The sequence below is a fragment of the Mustelus asterias genome, chromosome 1 (assembly GCF_964213995.1).
Source record: "Mustelus asterias chromosome 1, sMusAst1.hap1.1, whole genome shotgun sequence".
Taxonomy (NCBI): Eukaryota; Metazoa; Chordata; class Chondrichthyes; order Carcharhiniformes; family Triakidae; genus Mustelus; species Mustelus asterias.
Genome location: NC_135801.1, coordinates 141,669,534 through 141,689,037, shown reverse-complemented (window position 1 = coordinate 141,689,037; position 19,504 = coordinate 141,669,534). Strand labels below are relative to the sequence as shown.

General features: G+C 47.6%; 1 protein-coding gene across 1 annotated transcript in view; it reads right to left on the bottom strand.

The window, feature by feature from the left end:
• The window catches only part of dcc (DCC netrin 1 receptor), an 868,461-nt gene that overhangs the window by 293,448 nt on the left and 555,509 nt on the right, over window positions 1–19,504 (bottom strand). The gene's annotated exons all lie outside the window — the stretch shown is intronic.

The window sequence follows — 19,504 nt, the reverse complement described above, 5'->3', positions numbered from 1 at the left end:
ACTTTTTTCCCTGGAGCGTAGGAGGATGAAGGGTGACCTAATAGTGACTTATAAAATCATGAGGGGCATAGATAAGGTGAATAGCCAAGGTCTTTTTCCCAGGGTGGGCCATCCAAAACTAGAAGGCATAGGTTTAAGGTGAGAGGGGAAAGATTTAAAAGGGACTTGAAGGGAAATTTTTTCACAGAGGCTGGTACGTATATGGAATGAGCTGCCAGAAGTGGTGGTCAAGGCGGGTACAATTACAACATTTAAAATACATTTGGACAGGTACATGGATGGGAAAGGTTTAGAGGGATATGGGCCAAACGCAGGCAAATCATATGTTGGGCACAGATCAGCAAGGTCAGCTAGATAGTCAATATCTTTTCCCAAAGGTAGGGGAGTCTAAAACTAGAGGGCATAGGTTTAAGGTGAGAGGGAAGAGATACAAAAGTGTCCAGAGGGGCAATTTTTTCACGCAGAGGGTGGCGAGTGTTTGGAACAAGCTGCCAGAGGTAGTAGCAGAGGCGGGTACAATTTTGTCTTTTAAAAAGCATTTAGATAGTTACATAGGTACGATGGATATAGAGGGATATGTGCCAAATGCGGGTAATTGGGATTAGCTTAGTGGTTTTAAAAATGAAAGGGCGGCATTGACAAGTTGGGCCGAAGAGCCTGTTTCTATGCTGTAAACCTCTATGACTCTATGGGCCCTATTTTACCATTGTCTCAATGGGGGACAGTGATGTGTGTGGGTAGTGGGGGGTGGATAAGGGGGACAGTGATGTGTGTGGGTAGTGGGGTGGGTGGATAAGGGGGACAGTGATGTGTGTGTGCACCATCGCTCCCGTATTTCGCTCCCAGGCCGCTTTCTCCGCTTTCTGCGGCCCGGGAGCGATCTGACACGGGCACGCTTTTTCCAATTTTTTTCTAACTGCACATGCGCAGTTCAGAGCTCCGATCGTTTCGGCCGTGCTAAGCCCCGCCCACAATGCGAATGGGACTGGAGATGGCTGAGAGCGTATGGGGGCGCCGGAAAGCAGATTTCCAAGTCGGATCTGTACTACACCCAGATTCGGCACTTAGAATGAAAATGGTAAAATCAGGCCCTGTGACTCTAAATGGGACTGGTCCGGTTTAGGAACCTGGTCAGCATGGATGAGTTGGGCCGAAGGGCCTGTTTCCATGCTGTATATCTCTATGATTCTATGGGTGGAATTTTCCCCACCCATCCGCCATGGGAATCGTAGCAGGCAGTACATGGACCATGGAATGGTCCATTGACCTCGGGTGGGATTTTCTGGCCTTGGGCTAGGCGCAGCCGGAAAATCCCTCTGACACTATGACCTAGAGAGTGTTTAGAATGTACTAATTATGACAAAGAACAGTTGAGGCAGAGATGTATTTAATGGGCAACTGGACAACCTCTTGATGGGAAAACAACAAAAGGTTATGATGATAGGTTTAGAGAAGGTAAGTTGGGAGGAGGCTCATGTGGGACATAAACAACAATATGGATCATTGCCAAATCCCTAACTATCAATTTCTTGGGGGCCACTATAGTGGAATCAAAATCCTGGAACTCCCACTCTAACAGCACTGTGGGTGCACCTACATCACATGCAGTGTAGGGGTTCAATAAGGCAGCTCACCACCACCTTCTCAAGGTCAAATGGGATTGGGCAATAAATATCGGCCTAGCCAATGACACTCACATACCTTGAAAGATTAGGGAATTTGGAATTTTGGAAAAAATGGTGAAGTGTTAGGTTCTGACTGAAAACAAGCATGTTTCTCCTGAGAAACATAGTTAGGTTTTCTCACCAAATCTTCTGACACTCTGGTCAGAGTTTCACGACCTCACCTGTGGCTGCAATTATGTGGTCCCGCTGCTGTGAACAGAGATTCGGATGAGTGCCAAATTTTCCACTCTCGCTGACGGCGGTAGTGGGACATGTGAGACTAGAGAATTCCAGCCTCTGTCAAGAAGAATTTGTGGGGGAGTGGAGGGGGGGGGGGGGGGCAGGGGGGAGGGATGGTCATGGTTTGTGCTGTCACTCAGGTGGGGAATGGCCCGATAAAGCCGGCAAGGTCGGCTATACAGAGATCAGGGTGGCCTGATCTGTGAAAGCAATAGACTCCCTCCCACCCCACATGAACATGGAGGACTCCTCACCATCCTCCACCATCACCTTGCAAGCTTCTGGGTAACCTTCCCCACCATGGGAGTATCGACATGCACTCCTCTTCCCTCCGCCACAAATAAGGGAACCACCTCAAATGGAGGACAACCCCCCTGGCAGTGTTCACCTCACTGTCCCCTGAAAGTGCACTCTACTGGTAGGGGCCAGTGCAAGGGTGCCGCGGACAAACCATAGCCTTGGTCCCAACCCTTGGGGCCTCCAGGCATCTCTGCACTCTTGGGGTCCGATTTTACCATTGCGTCGTGGTAAAATTGAACTGCCCTCCCAACTGTATCAGCATTCCCCCTTTACCCTCACATTCGCGCATTCAGAGTCGGCGCGAAACAGACCTACTTGGCAAAGGTCTGTTTCAGGCGCTCCAGCTGCTGAAGAGGTACGTTCAGAGCTTCCAACGGCTCTCTAACTCAGATCGGTGGTAGGGGGGGAGGAAGGCGGGCCAGATCATTCTCTGGTGAGGGGGGGCAGGAGAAGGGAGGCCCAATCATTTTCTGGAGCGGCGGAGGGGGGGGGGGGGGGTCAGGTGTATCTCTGGTGGATGGAGGGGAGGAGGGCAGATTGTTGTCTGGTGGGGGGAGGGAGAGAGGCGGGCCAGATCATTCTCTGGTGGGGGGGGAGGGAGGAGGACGTGGGTCAGATGTATCTCTGGTGGGGGAAGGGGGAGGGAGGAAAGAGGAGGGAGGCCCGATTGTTGTCTGGTGGGGTGGGGTGGGGCGGGGGGGCGGTGCGAGGGAGGAGGACAGATCATTGTCTGCTGGGGAAGGGGGGCGGGGTGGGGGGACTTAATTCTATCCGATCACATTTCTAATTCTGATCATTCCTGTTATAAATGCTACTTAGGTTATATTTCACTTGCCATGAATGTTGTTTTTTTCCCCTTCACCAGCAAGTTCAGAAGAAGTAGAAATTATTTTATTATCATTTCCCAAATTATCTTCTAAACTTGGAAATGCAGCTTTTAGAATTTACTGCAAGTTGGCTGTTGCTAAACACAATTGCAAAGGTTGTTGAATCAAGCAACGGTTATTTGTACACGCACCTGTATGTTTCATTACACAACTTCAATAAAGGTCTGGATATGTACCTCAGTGGAGTTTGCAAGTACAGGCAGCAGAGAGAAGGGATTCCACAGCTATAATAGTGCACCTGCACTTAATTAGTGAAACTGTCAAAGTACTCGGCTGTGAGTGTGTGAAATATATTGGGAGGGAGGCTAGGTGGATCTCTGGTTGGGGGGGGGGATGCAGATGGATCTCTGGCGGGGGGGGAGGGGGAAGGAGGCCCAATCGCTCACTGGTGGTTGGGGGGGAGGGAGGCCAGATGGATCTCCGGTGGGGCCGGGGGCAGTGGGCGGGGTGGTGGTCGCTCACTGGTGGTGGGGGGGCGGGGGGGGGGGTGGGGATGGAGGCCAGATGGATCTCTGGTGGGGGGGGGGCAGAGGCAGGGGGGTCTGCTGCCACTCTGTGGGCGATCGGTGGGGGGGAAAGGGGGAAGAGGGTCGTGATCGGTCTGGGTAGCGGGGGGGGAGCGGGGGGGGCGGTGGTGGGTGGATAAGGAGGAAAGTTATGTTGTAGGGGTGGGGTGATGTCTGTGGGGGCCATCGCTCCCGTGCTGCTTTGTTTGCTTTTTGCGGTCTGGGAGTGATGTGACAGCGGCGCGATTTTCAATTTTTTTTCTAACTGCGCATGCGCAGTTCAGAGCTCCGATCGTTTCAGATGCGCTAAGCCCCTCCCACAATGCGATTCAGAGCTGCGATTTTCTTTCAGGTTAAGTGCTAATGGGGGCGCCTGAATGCAGATTTCCAAGTCGGATCTGAATTGCGCCCAGATTCAGCACTGAGAATGAAAATGGTAAAAGCGGGCCCTTGGTGTGGTTATCTCAACTGGTTCTCGTTATCACAAAAGTGAATTGCTCTGACGAGATGTCACACTACCCTGGGTAGGGGAGGGGAGCATTCCATGAGGCTAGATGCTTTGGCGTAAAGCCATGTAATTGTATTTAAATGAATTTAAATTCATGCAAATTAGGTTCACGCCCTTTCTGGATGTGAACCTGATTACATCACCAGTGGGAGGTGGGGAAGATCTCAAACCGAGATCTCGCCAGTGCACGTCCCATTATGGCCCTCTTGCAAGGCCTAGCAGCCACAACGGGATTTGTGCCTGTGGAATACGGGCCCGCTAAATCTCACCCTAAGTTTTAAAATATGACCTGGTGTTCTGTTTCACATTCCATGTGTTTAATGAATTAATGTATTTATACTACACAAAAAGCATTGATGTAGATTGGTTTCTTGCTGCCAAAGGAATAGAGTATGGAATATTGACTCTTCAGTATATTATTTGAAAGGTAGTCTAGCAGCTAGCAATAAAGAATAGCAGAAATGTTAATAGCTGCACCAGATTATTATCTACATCAGGTGCATAAGGAAAACATAAGAAATAGACTTGAAGCCCAAGGTTGGCCATAGAAGCAGGGGTATATTATTTGGCCCCTCGGTCTTGCTCCATCATTCAATATGGCCGACCTTGGACTTCAACTCTATTTTCCTGCCTTTTCTCCATATCCCTTGATTTCCTGAGAGATCATAAATCAGAACTTTAAATGTATTCAACAATGGAGCATCCACAACTCCCGGCATTGAGAATTCCAAAAATTTGCAAACCTTTTTTAAGGACAGAGGAGAGATGGTTCTCCCCTTTCCATCTCTCAGCCGACTGGAGACAAGATGTGTTTTGGAGAAAAAAAGTGTTTTAACCCATTGAGTGCTGTGGCTCCCAAGTACAGACAAAAGGCAGGTCTTCTCATAAGTTAAATGTTTACTTCTCAACATGTGGAGATGCCGGCGTTGGACAAAACACATCTTGTCTCCAGTCGGCTGAGAGATGGAAAGGGGAGAACCATCTCTCCTCTGTCCTTAAAAAAGGTTTGCAAATTTTTGGAATTCTCAATGCCAGGGGTTGTGGATGCTCCATTGTTGAATATATTTAAAGTTCTGATTTATGATCTCTCAGGAAATCAAGGGATATGGAGAAAAGGCAGGAAAATAGAGTTGAAGTCCAAGGTCGGCCATATTGAATGATGGGGCAAGACCGAGGGGCCAAATAATATACCCCTGCTTCTATGGCCAACCTTGGGCTTCAAGTCTATTTCTTATGTTTTCCTTATGCAGTAAACACAGTAACAGTTTTAACAACACCACGTTAAAGTCCAACAGGTTTATTTGGTAGCAAAGGTCTGTATCTTTAAGAACTGGTTGGCTGTAGAGATTTGCATTCTAATCAGTATTCTGTAACTTGATTTTGTTTCTCTGCGCCCTGTTTGAGAGCAGATTTCCACTCCATCTGACGAAGGAGCAGCGCTCCGAAAGCGAATGGTATTTGCTACCAAATAAACCTGCTGGACTTTAACCTGGTGTTGTTAAAACTGTTACTGTACTTCTCAACACCCAGTGAATTCCCAACATCACCCACTGCACCACTCACAATAAGCACACACACACACACACTTGGTGCTTGGACACTGACACACAATAGAGTTTGAGTTTCACCCATTTGCATGTCCTTGTAAGAGAATAGATTTCTTCTCGCACTCATTCTGTGGAATTCCATTCCACAGCCATGAAGTCTGCAAGCCCGTTATAAACTAGCTTCTGCAGTCATTTGGACAAATCTACCATGAAATCCACAGGAAAGTAATGTTGCATTTTAATTTCTCATTGGTGAAATGTCCCAAAATGTATTTACATTTCAATGTCCAGTCCAAACGAGCCGGCTTAACTTCCAACCTTGTACAATCTTATGTACATTGGCAGACAGGAAAGGAGGTTATAAGACCATAAGATATTAGAGCAGAATTAGGCAATTCGGCCCATCGAGTCTGATCTGCCATTCAATCATGGCTGATAAGTTTCTCAACCCCATTTTTCTGCCTTTTCTCCATAACCTTTGATCCTCTTAAAAATCAAGAACCTATCTATCTCTGTTTTATATGCACTCAATGATCTGGCCTCCACAGCAATGTGGCAATGAATTCTATAGATTCGCCACCCTCTGGCTGAAGAAATTCCTCCTCATCTCGGTTCTAAAGGGCCATCCATTTACTCTGGGGCTGTGCCCTCGAATCCTAGTCTCTCCAAATAATGGAAACATCTTCTCCACGCTGACTCTATTCAGGCCTTTCAGTATTCTGGAAGTTTCAATGAGATCCCTCCTCATCCTTCTAAATTCCATCGAGTACAGATCCAGAGACCTCAAACACTCCTCTTATGTCAAACGCTTCATCCCCAGGATCATTCTCATGAACCTCCTCTGGACCTTCTCCAAGGCCAGCACAATCTTCCTAAGATACGGGACTAAAACTGCTCACAATTTTCCAAATGTTGTCTGACCAGAGCCTCATAAAGCCTCAGCAGTACATCTCTGCTTTTATCTGACCTCTCAACTCCATTTTGTTTTGAAGTGGGTTGTCCATTCTCCATTTTGTTTTCAAAATAAAGTATTCATTTTCCATAATTCATGAGCATAATTTGTGTGGGGGTCATACTCTTGAGTGAAGAAATTTCTCCTAATTTCAGTCCTAAATGATTGGCCCCTTATCCTGAGACTGTGAAAATTAAAAAAGTTAAAGTTTACTTATTAGTCACAAGCAGCCTTACATTAACACTGCAATGAAGTTACTGTGAAAATCCCCTAGTCACCACACTCTGGCATCTGTTCGGGTACACTGAGGGAGAATTTAGCATGGCCAATGTACCTAATCAGCACATCTTTCCAGTGCTCCTTTGTTCTGGATTTCCCAGCCTGAGGGGCCAACCTCTCGGTACCTATCTTCCTTCGTAATCCTGAATGCATCAATGAGATCATTCCTCTAATCTCCAAAGAACATAGCCCCAATTTACTCAGTCTCTCATCATTAGATAGTCCTCTTATCCCAGGAAGATCCAGAGTCTGTGATGAGTTAATTGATCTCAGTTACAGCGAAGTTGTTAAAGAAGAAAGCAGAGAAGATTTAGGAAACGTTCATTTGGTTTGAAAGATAATTTAAATGGCCTAGTGCTGAGCTTTTGTATTACCTTGATAAATAATTGTCAGCACACACTGCCGCCCACATTTTTTATAATTACAATCATTTCTGTTAATGGGCTTTGGTAACCCAGAGTTACAGTTAATCTTGGCATTATCTGTTTGCAATGGCTATCTGGTAATTAATATGCCAATAACACTTTTGGTATTGTTCACTGTTAGCTGGAGATTCCTAGTAATATCTTGCCTGGATTATATATCTTATTACATTAGATTCTAAATTGCACCTATGTTCTAAGTGTGAGCTGTCGGATTTCTACTTTCCTAATCTCTCCCTTCTGGCTACAAACTGCAAGCATGACATGGAATGCCGATGGCAGATGCTTATAATTATGTGGAGGAATATCCGTTCAGTCATAAAAAGGTACTAAGGCCCTTCAGCTGCTGAAATCACTTCAGAAAACATTGATCTTTTTTCCACTTATATTTGACATATTTGTAACTTCCAAGCTCCCCAGCATTATTTCTGCAGAGCTTCAAAGGTAATGGTTTGCACAGCAATTGCCCAGAGGTCCTAGCTTCCTCATGGCAATTGCCCTGTGCTGGGAACCACCCAAAAATGTGGTTTAAATCATAAACTTCGGATAGTTCCGACTGTGAAACATCAATAGATCCCCAGAAAAGGTTAGAAGAATTAAAACCTCTTCTAACTCCTGGGTTTCTATTGTATGGACACAGACCAAACCTTATGGAACAACCTCCACAACTCGGAACCCCCAAGAGTCTCTCCCAACTCCGTCCGCCGTCCCCCGACTAACCATTCCTTCCCCAGTATTCCCCAACCCCCGACCACCCATGCTATTCCCCACACCTACATAGGAATCCCCTCCAACCCCCAAACCACAAGCCCAAACTGACTCCATATCCCATTGGCGTGCAACTTGACCCCTTCCATTTAGAGCCTGACACCACCCACTCTCATATCCAACCCAATCCAACTCCTCCCATACTTGACACTACTCCCCCCAAAACCTGACCTGACCCCCCCAGACCCCCCACCCCACCCAACTCCAGAGATCTAACCCCTCCCAAACTCCCTGATTTCCAACCACCCTGGTTTACAGCAGCTAATATTGCAAGAAAGGGGGTGTATCCACCTTCACCACGACAGGGCTGGACTTTGATGCTAGGCCCTGGAGACACGATGTACTGACTGGATCTCACCCAGCTTGAGTCAGATGATCCACTGAGACAGCATCAGGAAAAAATTTCACAGAAGCAATTGGGCATGGAGTGACAATCCGACACTGATTACCACTCCGAGGAAGTGTAGGGATATGGGGATAGGGCCTGGGTGGGATTGTGGTCGGTGCAGGCTCGATGGGCCGAATGGCCTCTTTCTGTACCGTAGGGTTTCTATGATTCTATGATTCTATGAAGTTATGGCCCATTATTTGCGGCTGGGAGCAATAAGACAAGGTCAAGATAGACACATGTAATTTTACCAGATGCTCCAAAGTAGTGCTGTTGTGAACTGTAGAGAGATAACTGAGCACAAGTCATGGTGGAAATTCCAACCTTCTGATCTCGAATATTTACCCATTCATAAACCCATGGGAGGGTATGATGGGTAAATATTCCTCTGAACCTTTTATGGGAGGGATTGTGTCTGCTATACTCAAAAGCTCGGTATCGACTCACTTTCTGTGGCAAGCCATGCCAATCATTTTATTCACTGGTCCATTGATAGGGGAGGTCTAAGATATCCAAGTGACTTGGGAGGTACATTCCGATCAGTAAAGAAATATAGCATTGTCACTTCAATTCAGTCCCTGCTACTCTGGGAGAGGTAGGTAGGCAAACTCTCCATGTCTTATTTCAGGGAAATTAAGATCAAGGAAGGAAGATCATTGGGCTGAAACACAGGGCCCGATTTTACCATCAAGTTGCGCCCATTTTCAGGTGTGAAAACTTGGTAAAGTCGGGAGTGAGGTGAGTAGTGCGATCCATGCCCGCCTCTGCGCCGGTTCCCCCTTTACCAAGGCCCAAAAATGGCCACAATTGTGACCGCGCCCGAAACGTGCTTAAAATTGACTTAATGGGCTGCACGCCCAACCTTACCGGCACTTCCCCCTTTACCACCGCGTTCGCCCATCCAGAAATGGGCCACAAAAGTCTGATTCAGACGCTCTATTTAGTGAGGAGGTAAGTGCCAAGTGTCCGACTGCACTCTGCTTGAGATCATTGGGAGGTGGGGAGGTGGGTCCGACGGCTCTCTGCTTGAGATCGGTGGGGGAGAGGGGGTGAGGGGGATCCACAACTCTGCCTGTGATCAGTGAGGGGGAAGGGGGAGGAGGGACCCGCGATCGATCTGGGTGGCAGAGGGGGTGGGGGATAAGGGGGTCAGTAATATTGTGGGGGTGGGGCAATGTCTGTGGGGGTCAGGGGGAGGCATTATCCGACTTGTTAGCGATGTGGCAGGGGAGCCACATTCTATCTTTTTTTTCAGCGCATGCGCGGTAGGAGGTGTTCATTGGAGCTGCAGGGTTTCGGGCGCATTTAGTCCCACCTACCGGCTTCTGCAGCACAATTCGGAATCGCTGATATTTTTTCAGGCCGAGTGCGTATGGGGGCGCCTGAGAACCAGTCTAAAAGTAGGAACTGAAACACTCCAGGCCCTATTTTACCATTTTGATTCTAAGTGCTAGGCGGACTTGAAACTGGGAGCGTTTCAGATCCGACATTAATGACCCCCTTATCCCCCCTTCCCCCCCACTGATCTCAGGCAGAGTGACAGCAGACCCCCTCCTCCCTCCTCCCCACCGATCTCAAGCACAGAGCTTTTGGACGCTCGGCAGTTACATCCTCACTAATTGGAGCGCCCAAAGCAGACTTTTGTGGAGCATGTCTGTTTTGCACCAATTCTGGATGGGCGAACGCACTGGTAAAGGGGGAAGTAACGTTGGCCGAACAGCCCATTAAGTCAATTTAAATGCATGCAAATACGTTTAAATTGCCATCGCACCAATTTCGGGCGCGGTCCTGATCGCGGCCATTTTCGGGCCTTGGTAAAGGGAGAACCGGCGCGGAAGCAGGCATGGAAAATGCTACTCGCCTCACTTCCAACTTTGCCAAGTTTTCACACCCGAAAATGGGCGCAACTTGATGGTAAAATCAGGCCCTCCCAGTTTCAAGTCCACCCAGCACTTAGAATCAAAATGGTAAAATAGGGCCCAGAGTGTGATAGAGATGTCGTACACATTAAATACACTTGAACAAAGCGTTGTCAAGGAACACAAACACAAAATGCACTCTGGGCAGGTGTCTTTCATGCTCTCTTCCAAGTGTAACTCAGTGGTACTAATGCTGACTGAGTTAGCTGACTTCTGATGGACATAACTGTCAGACTGGGCCTGCAGCAGGTAGTGAGAGAACCAACATGAGGGATAAGCCTACTTTACCTCATCCTCACAAATCTACCTGTGCAGTCCTTGTGGAGGCGTACCTGCTTCACATTGACAATACCCTCCATCTTGTTATGTGGTACTACCATCGCACTAAATTGGATAGACACAGAACAGATCTCGCAACTCAAGCTTGGCCATACATGAGGTGCTGTGGGCCATCAGCAGCAGTAGAGTTGCGTTCCACCATAATCTATAAACTCATGGCCTTGCATACGCCACTACCATCAAGCGAGCTGATCAAACATGGTTCAATGAGGAGTGAAGGAGAGCATGCCAGGCATATCTAAAAATTAACCTGCTGAAGCTACAACACAGGATTTAATGCATATTAAACAACTGAAGCTGCATGTTATATACAGAGCAAAGCAATCCCACAACCAATGATCAGGTCAAATCTCTGCAGTCCCTGCCACATCCATTTTTGAGTGGTGGTGGACAATCAAACGACTAAAATGAGAAGGAGGCTCCACAAACTTCTGGTTGTGTTTGTCAGAGGTTAATCATCTCAGTCCCAAGAGATCGCTGCAGGAGTTCCTCAGGGTAGTATCCAAGGCATAACCATCTTTAGTTGCTTCATCAATGACATTCCCTCCATCAAAAGTTCAGACGTGGGGATGTTCGCTGATGATTGCACAGTGTTCAGTTCCATACACGGCTCCTCAGATGCTGAGGCAGTCCAGGCCCACAGGACATGAACAACATTGAGGCTTGGGCTGATAATTCACACCACACTAGTGCCAGTTGATGACCACCTCCAAAACCAGTGAATCTAACCACCTCCCTTGATATTCAATGACATTACAATTGTTGATTCCCCCAATATCAACATCCAGAAATGTAACTGTACAATAACTACACCTGTGACTGCAGGAGCAGTTCAAAGTCTGAATATTCCATGCTGAGAGACTCAATTTCTGACTCTTGAAAGTCTTTCCTCAACTTATAATGCGTAAGTCAGTATGATGCAATGCTGTCCACTTGCCTGCATGAGTCAAACCCAAATAACACTCAAGTTGCTTGACACCATCCAGGACAAAGCAGCCTGCCTCTGAATGGCACCTGATCCATGGCCTTAAACGTTCACTCCTTCCAATATTAGCGAACCAAAACTGCAATGTCTACCATCTAGAAGAGAAACTCTAGCAACTCAACAAGACCATTCTTTCACCATCACTGAGTCAAAACCTGAAACTCCCTTCCCAACACCATTGTGGGTGTACCTACACAACATGGATTGTGAAGGTTCAGGAAGGTGACTCACCACGACCTTCTCAAGACCTTGTGGCATCCATATCCCATGAATAAATTAAAAAGCAGCTTAGAATTGGGCAGTTCAGATTGGTGAATGAACAGCAAATTCCTAATTTAATGATTTAATTAGCAACTAATTTATATAATTTGGTTGTCTGTACAAAGTTGAGACATCTGGTTCACGAATGTCCTTTAGGGAAGGAAATCTGCTGTCATTACCTGATTTGGCCTACATGTGACTCCAGCTCCACAGCAACATGGCTAATTTTTGACTACCCTCTGAAATGGCCGAGCAAGCCATTCAGTCCAAGGGCAATTAAGGATGGGCAATAAATGCTGGCCCAGTCACTGACGTCACATCCCATGAATGAATAAAAAAAACTGAATTTCTCGTTACTTAATTATTTTTATTATTTTATAAGACATTCAATATTGTGTTTTGAGATTGTGTCAAGTTGTTTGTTGCAGGAATGCAAAGGCCAGGCATTTCCTCAGAGCTGCTCATGCCCTGCCTGGCTCTGATGAAGGGTCATCTGGACTCGAAACGTTGGCTCTATTCTCTCTCCACAGATGCTATCAGACCTGCTAAGATTTTCTAGCATTTTCTGTTTTTGTTGCTTGCCCTGCTATTGTAGTTTTGCCCGAAATGCAGTGGGTGCCATGTCTATGTACACACACATATGGAAGACTCTCAACACCTCCAGTGGAGTCACAGTTTGCTGGTTTGGGAGCTGCTCCATTCAGATTCCTGAACAGGAATTATTTCCTTAAATTAGTGCTGGTTGGGAACGTTATCCCCTCTACTCTGGAACATAAGTTTAAATCAATCCAGGCTCGGTTAGATTATCTCTCCTCCATGGTAGTAGGTACAATACCTGATATTTCCTGCCATGGGCTAGGCATTGGCTGGCAGCAGTGGTTGGGGATGGGGGTGAGGGATGGTGTGTTTGTGGGGGGGCGGTGGGTGGAGTTGTTGTCATCATGGGAAGGAACCAAAAATGGCTTTCAGTCCTGGTCATTGTTGAATTGACCATGATGTAAGCTAGTTGTGTTGAGACATTGGGTTTAGACAGGATTCCATCTGTTGTCATTTTGTGAGTATAGAGATAAAAAGACAAAACAAATGAATGTGTGGCTGGAAAGATGGCACATGAGGAAGGGCTTTAATTCCAGGGGTATTGGAAGCGTCTCTGGGGCAGACGAGACCTGTACAGGCCGGGGGGTTTGCATCTGAACAGAACGGCTCTGAGTTCCTTTCAGGGTGTGAGAACCAGGAGATAATAAGATCAGAAAGGAATACCAAGATGTATCGAATAGTGGAAAAAATAAAATGCACTAAAATAGCAAGTAAGTTACTAAGAAAGTCAATAGGCATATAAAAACTAAAAGAGTGGTAAAAGAAGGAGTCAGGACAATGAGGGGAACATCCTTCCTGCCTCTATCCTGTCAAGCCTTGTATGAATTTTGTATGTTTCATAGAACATCAACAATCCAGAAGGCGGCCATTATATCCAATCCAAGATGGCGCCGGAGCAAAGTGACTTCTTGCAAGCTGTGCCCAGCATACTCTCTAATACTATATTTCACTCTCGTTCCATGCTTCTAAAATCTTATTCTAGAACATAGATAGAACATAACAGTGCAGTACAGGCCCTTCGGCCCTCGATGTTGCGCTGACCAGTGAGACCAATCTAAAGCCCATCTAACCTACACGATTCCAATATCATCCATATGTTTATCCAATGACTATTTAAATGCCCTTAATGTTGGCGAGTCCACTACTGCTGCAGGCAGGGCATTCCACGCCCTTACTACTCTCTGAGTAAAGAACCTACCTCTGACATCTGTCCTATATCTATCACCCCTCAATTTAAAGCTATGTCCCCTCGTGCTAGCCATCCCCATCCAAGGAAAAAGGCTCTCACTATCCACCCTATCTAATCCTCTGATCATCTTGTATGCCTCTATTAAGTCACCTCTTAACCTTCTTCTCTCTAACGAAAACAACCTCAAGTCCCTCAGCCTTTCCTCATAAGACCTTCCCACCATACCAGGCAACATCCTGGTAAATCGCCTCTGCACCCTTTCCAATGCTTCCACATCCTTCCTATAATGTGACGACCAGAACTGTATGCAATACTCCAAGTGCGGCCGCACCAGAGTTTTGTACAGCTGCAACATGACCTCATGGCTCCGAAACTCAATCCCTCTACCAATAAAAGCTAACACTCCGTACGCCTTCTTAACAACCCTATCAACCTGGGTGCCAACTTTCAGGGATCTATGCACATGGACACCGAGATCTCTCTGCTCATCCACACTACCAAGTATCTTACCATTAGCCCAATACTCTGTAATCCTGTTACTCCTTCCAAAGTGAATCACCTCACACTTTTCCGCATTAAACTCCATTTGCCACCTCTCAGCCCAGCCCTGCAGCTTATCTATGTTCCTCTGTAACCTGCAACAACCTTCCCCACTGTCCACAACTCCACCGACTTTAGTGTCATCCGCAAATTTACTAACCCATCCATCTACGCCCTCATCCAGGTCATTTGTAAAAATGACAAACAGCAGTGGCCCCAAAACAGATCCTTGTGGTACACCACTAGTAACTGAACTCCAGGATGAACATTTCCCATCAACCACCACCCTTTGTCTTCTTACAGTTAGCCAATTCCTGATCCAAACCGCTAAATCACCCTCAGTCCCATGCATCCGTATTTTCTGCAATAGCTTACCATGGGGAACCTTATCAAATGCTTTACTGAAATCCATATACACCACATCAACTGCTTTACCCCCATCCACCTCTTTGGTCACCTTCTCAAAGAACTCAATAAGGTTTGAGAGGTACGACCTACCCTTCACAAAACCGTGTTGACTCTCCCTAATCAAATTATTCCTTTCCAGGTGATTATAAATCCTATCTCTTATAATCCTTTCCAAAGCTTTGCCCACAACAGAAGTAAGGCTCACTGGTCTATAATTACCAGGGTTGTCTCTACTCCCCTTCTTGAACAAGGGGACAACATTCGCTATCCTCCAGTCTTCTGGCACCATTCCTGTCGACAATGACGACATGATGATCAAAGCCAAAGGCTCTGCAATCTCCTCCCTAGCCTCCCAGAGAATCCTAGGATAAATCCCATCCGGCCCAGGGGACTTATCTATTTTCACACTTTCCAGAATTGCTAACACCTCCTCTTTATTAACCTCAATCCCGTCTAGTCCAATAGCCTGTATCTCAGTATTCTCCTCGACAACATTGTCTTTTTCCTGCGTGAATACTGACAAAAAATATTCATTCAGCACCTCTCCTATCTCTTCAGACTCCACGCACAACTTCCCACTACTGTCCTTGACTGGCCCTAATCTTACCCTAGTCATTCTTTTATTCCTGACATACCTATAGAAAGCTTTAAGGTTTTCCTTGATCCTAGCTGCCAAAGACTTCTTATGTCCCCTCCTGGCTCTTCTTAATTCTCTCTTTAGGACCTTCCTGGCTAACTTGTAACTCTCAAGCACCCTAACTGAGCCTTCACGTCTCATCTTTACATAAGTCTCCTTCTTCCTCTTCACAAGAGCTTCAACTTCTTTAGTAAACCACGGTTCCCTCGCTTGACCACTTCCTCCCTGCCTGACAGGTACATACTTATCAAGGACACGCAGTAGCTGTTCCGTGAACAAGTTCCACATTACAATTGTGCCCATCCCCTGCAGTTTCCTTCCCCAACCTATGCATCCTAAATCTCGCCTAATCGCATCATAATTTCCTTTCGGTATATACCTATCCCTTTCCATCACTAAAGTAAATGTCACCGAATTGTGGTCACTATCACCAAAGTGCTCACCTACCTCCAAATCTAACACCTGGTCTGGTTCATTACCCAGTACCAAATCCAATGTGGCCTCGCCTCTTGTTGGCCTATCTACATCCTGTGTCAGGAAACCCTCCTGCACACATTGGACAAAAACTGACTCATCTAAAGTACTCGAACTATAGCTTTTCCAGTCTATATTTGTAAAGTTAAAGTCCCCCATAACAACTTCCCTGTTACTTTCGCTCCTGTCCAGAATCATCCTTGCAATCCTTTCCTCTACATCTCTGGAACTTTTCAGAGGCCTATAGAAAACTCCCAACAGGGTGACCTCTCCTTTCCTGTTTCTAACCTCAGCCCAAACTACCTCAGTAGACGAGTCCTCATCAAACGTCCTTTCTGCCTCCGTAATACTGTCCTTGACTAACAATGTCACACCTCCCCCCCTTTTACCACGTTCCCTGCTCTTACTGAAACATCTAAACCCCGGAACCCCTTTTTCTCTACACCCTAGCTATGACTGTAACACTACATTCTGCACTCTCTCTTTCCCTTCTCTATGAATGGTATGCTTTGTTTGTATAGTGCGCAAGAAACAATACTTTTCACTGTATGCTAATTCATGTGACAATAATAAATCAAATCAAATCAAATGGCCCATTGAGCCTGTACTGACAATAACCCAACCCAGGCCCTATTCCCATAACCCCATGTATTTACCTGATTCCCCCGACACTAAGGGCCCGATTTTACCATTTTCATTCTCAGTGCCGAATCTGGGCGTAGTACAGATCCGAGTTAGAAATCTGCTTTCAGGCACCCCCATACGCTCCCAGCCATCTCCAGTCCGATTCGCGCTGTGGGCGGGGCTTAGCGCTGCCGGAACGATCGGAGCCCTGAACTGCGCATGCGCAGTTAGAAAAACATTGGAAAAAGCGCACCCATGTCGGATTGCTCCCGAGCCACAGAAAGCAGAGAAAGCGGCCCGGGAGTGACAAGCGGGAGCGACAGTGTATCTTGGGGTGGGGGGGGGCGCAGATGGATCTCTGGTGGGGGGCGGGGGGAGCAGATGGATCTCTGATGGGGGTGCCGGGGGGGGGTGCAGGGGGGGTCCACTGCCACTCTGCGGGCAATCAGTGGGGACGGGAGGGGGCAGGGGTGGTGAACGGTCTGGGTAGCAGGGGGTGGTGGATAAGGGGGACAATGATGTGTGTGTGTCCGCCTTATTCACCCCCCCCACTACCCAGACCGATCGCCACTCCCGCCCCCCTCCCCCCCACCGATCGCCTGCAGAGTGGCAGCGGACCCCCCTACCCCCCCACCAGAGATCCATCTGCCCCTCCCCCCCACCAGAGATCCATCTGCCAAATCCACCAGAGATCCATCTGCCCCCCCCCTCCCCGAGATGCATCTTACCTGCCTCCCCCCTACCCCCCTCACAAGACAATGATCTGGCCTCACTCCCTCCCCCACCCGCCCCTCCCCCCAAGACAACGATCTGGCCTCACTCCCTCCCCCACACCCCCCCACGACAACGATCTGGCTCACTCCCCCGCCCCCCCCCCACCCTCCCCAGATGACGATCTGGCCTCACTCTCCCCCCCCCCCCCCCCACCTCCCGCCCCCCCCAGACGACGATGTGGCCTCACTTCCTCCTCGCCCGACAACAAACTTGCCTCACTCCCCCCCCCCCCTCCCCCCCCGCCCCCGCAGAGAATGGTCTGGCCTCACTCCCCCTCCCCTCCAGAGGAACATCTGACCTGCCGCCCCCCCCCACCCCACCACCAGACAACGATCAGTCCTCCCCTCCACCACCAGCCTATGATCAGTCCTCCCCCTCCCCACCAGACAACGATCGGCCCTCCCCCCACCGCCAGAGATACATCTGACCCGCGTCCTCCTCCTCCCCCCCCAACCAGACAACAATCTGACCTCACTCCCCTCCTCCCCCCCCCCAACCAGAGATTGATCTGACCGCCTCCCTCCTCCCCCCCACCACTGATCTGAGCCAGAGAGCCGTTGGAAACACTGAACGTGCCCTTCAGAGGCTGGAGCACCCGACTCAGACTTTTATTTAACAGGTCCCTAAAAGCGCAGTTCTGGATCGGCAAACGCGGTGGTAAAGGGGGAAATGCTGATAGAGTTGGGCGGGCAGTTCATTAATTCAATTTAAATACATGCAAATGCATTTAAATCGTCGTTGCGCCCGATTTGGGCGCGGAACAGGTCCCCGCCATTCGCAGGTCTCGGTAAAGTGGCAATCTGCGCGGATGTGGGTGCAGATCGCGATAAAGGCCTCACACCCGACTTTACCGCGATTTCGCACCCAAAAACGGGCGCACATTGTTGGTAAAACTGGGCTCAAAGGGTCATTTTAACAATTTAATCTTTGGTGTGTGGATGAAAACCGGAGCACGCGATGGAGAAGATGCAAATTCCACACAGTCACCTAAGGCCGGAATTGAACCCGGGTCCCTGGCACTGTGAGGGATCAGTACTAACCACTGTGCCACTGTGTTGCCCTTTCAACGAGATCACATCTCATTCTTTTAAACTCTACAGTATAAACCCGTTTTCATCAATCTCTCCTCATAGGACAATCCTGCCATTCAGGAATCAGCCTTGTGAACCTGTACTCCGTCAACAGCAAGTGTATATCCTTCCTTAGACAAAGAGACCAAAACTGTACACATACTCCAGGTGCTGTCTCACCAAAGCTCTGTATAATTACAGTAAAACATATTTACTCCTGTAATCAAATTCTCTTGCTGTAAAGGCCAACACACCATTTGTCTTCCTAATTGCTTGCTGCACCTGCATGTTACCTTCAGTGACCCATGAATGAGATTACCCTTTGGACACTTCCCAATCTCAAACCATTTAAGAAATACTCTGCATTTCTGCTTTTCCTGCCATAACAATTCTATGATTCTGTGACTTTATTGAAAGGCAGAGCAGACACAAAGTAGCCAACTCCTGCTGCAGATTGATATATTTGTATGTTCGCATATAAGGTAAGGAGGGTCACAGCTGTGATTTCTCTACCTGTGCTTCTTTTTTGCTGTCAATGCTCCACATAATCACCCCCGAGTGTGGCCAGTGCATCAGCTTCCCCGACCACAAGCCCTCATCCTGCATCATGATCAGTGACTCAGTGCCCCCACCCTCCTGAATCATGGATTGTGGACAATGCCTCACCTCCCCTCGATTGTGGACAATGCCTCACCTCCCCTTGTGTGTAGACAATACTTCACCCCCCCCCATCAATTGTGACCTTCGCTATCTGTTAGGCGTTGATGTGCTGCGTCCCCAGTGTGGCAAGGTTTTTCTCTTTGTTGCCACAGTTTTTCCACCTTCCCGTTGCTACTGGGATTGATAAGTCTGTCTGAGTCTATGGTTTCATAGAGTCATAGAGGTTTACAGCATGGAAACAGGCCCTTCGGCCCAACTTGTCCATGCTGCCCTTTTTTTAAAAAACCCCTAAGCTAATCCCAATTGCCCACATTTGGCCCATATCCCTCTATACCCATCGTACCCATGTAACTATCTAATTGCTTTTTAAAAGATAAAATTATACCCGCCTCTACTACGATCTCTGGCAACTTGTTCCAGACACTCACCACCCTCTTTTTAAAAAATTGCCTCTCTGGACACTTTTGTATCTCTCCCCTCTCACTTTAAACCTATGCCCTCTAGTTTTAGACTCCCCTACCTTTCAGGAGAGGGAAAAATGGAAATCATTGAAAATCTGGCCCAGG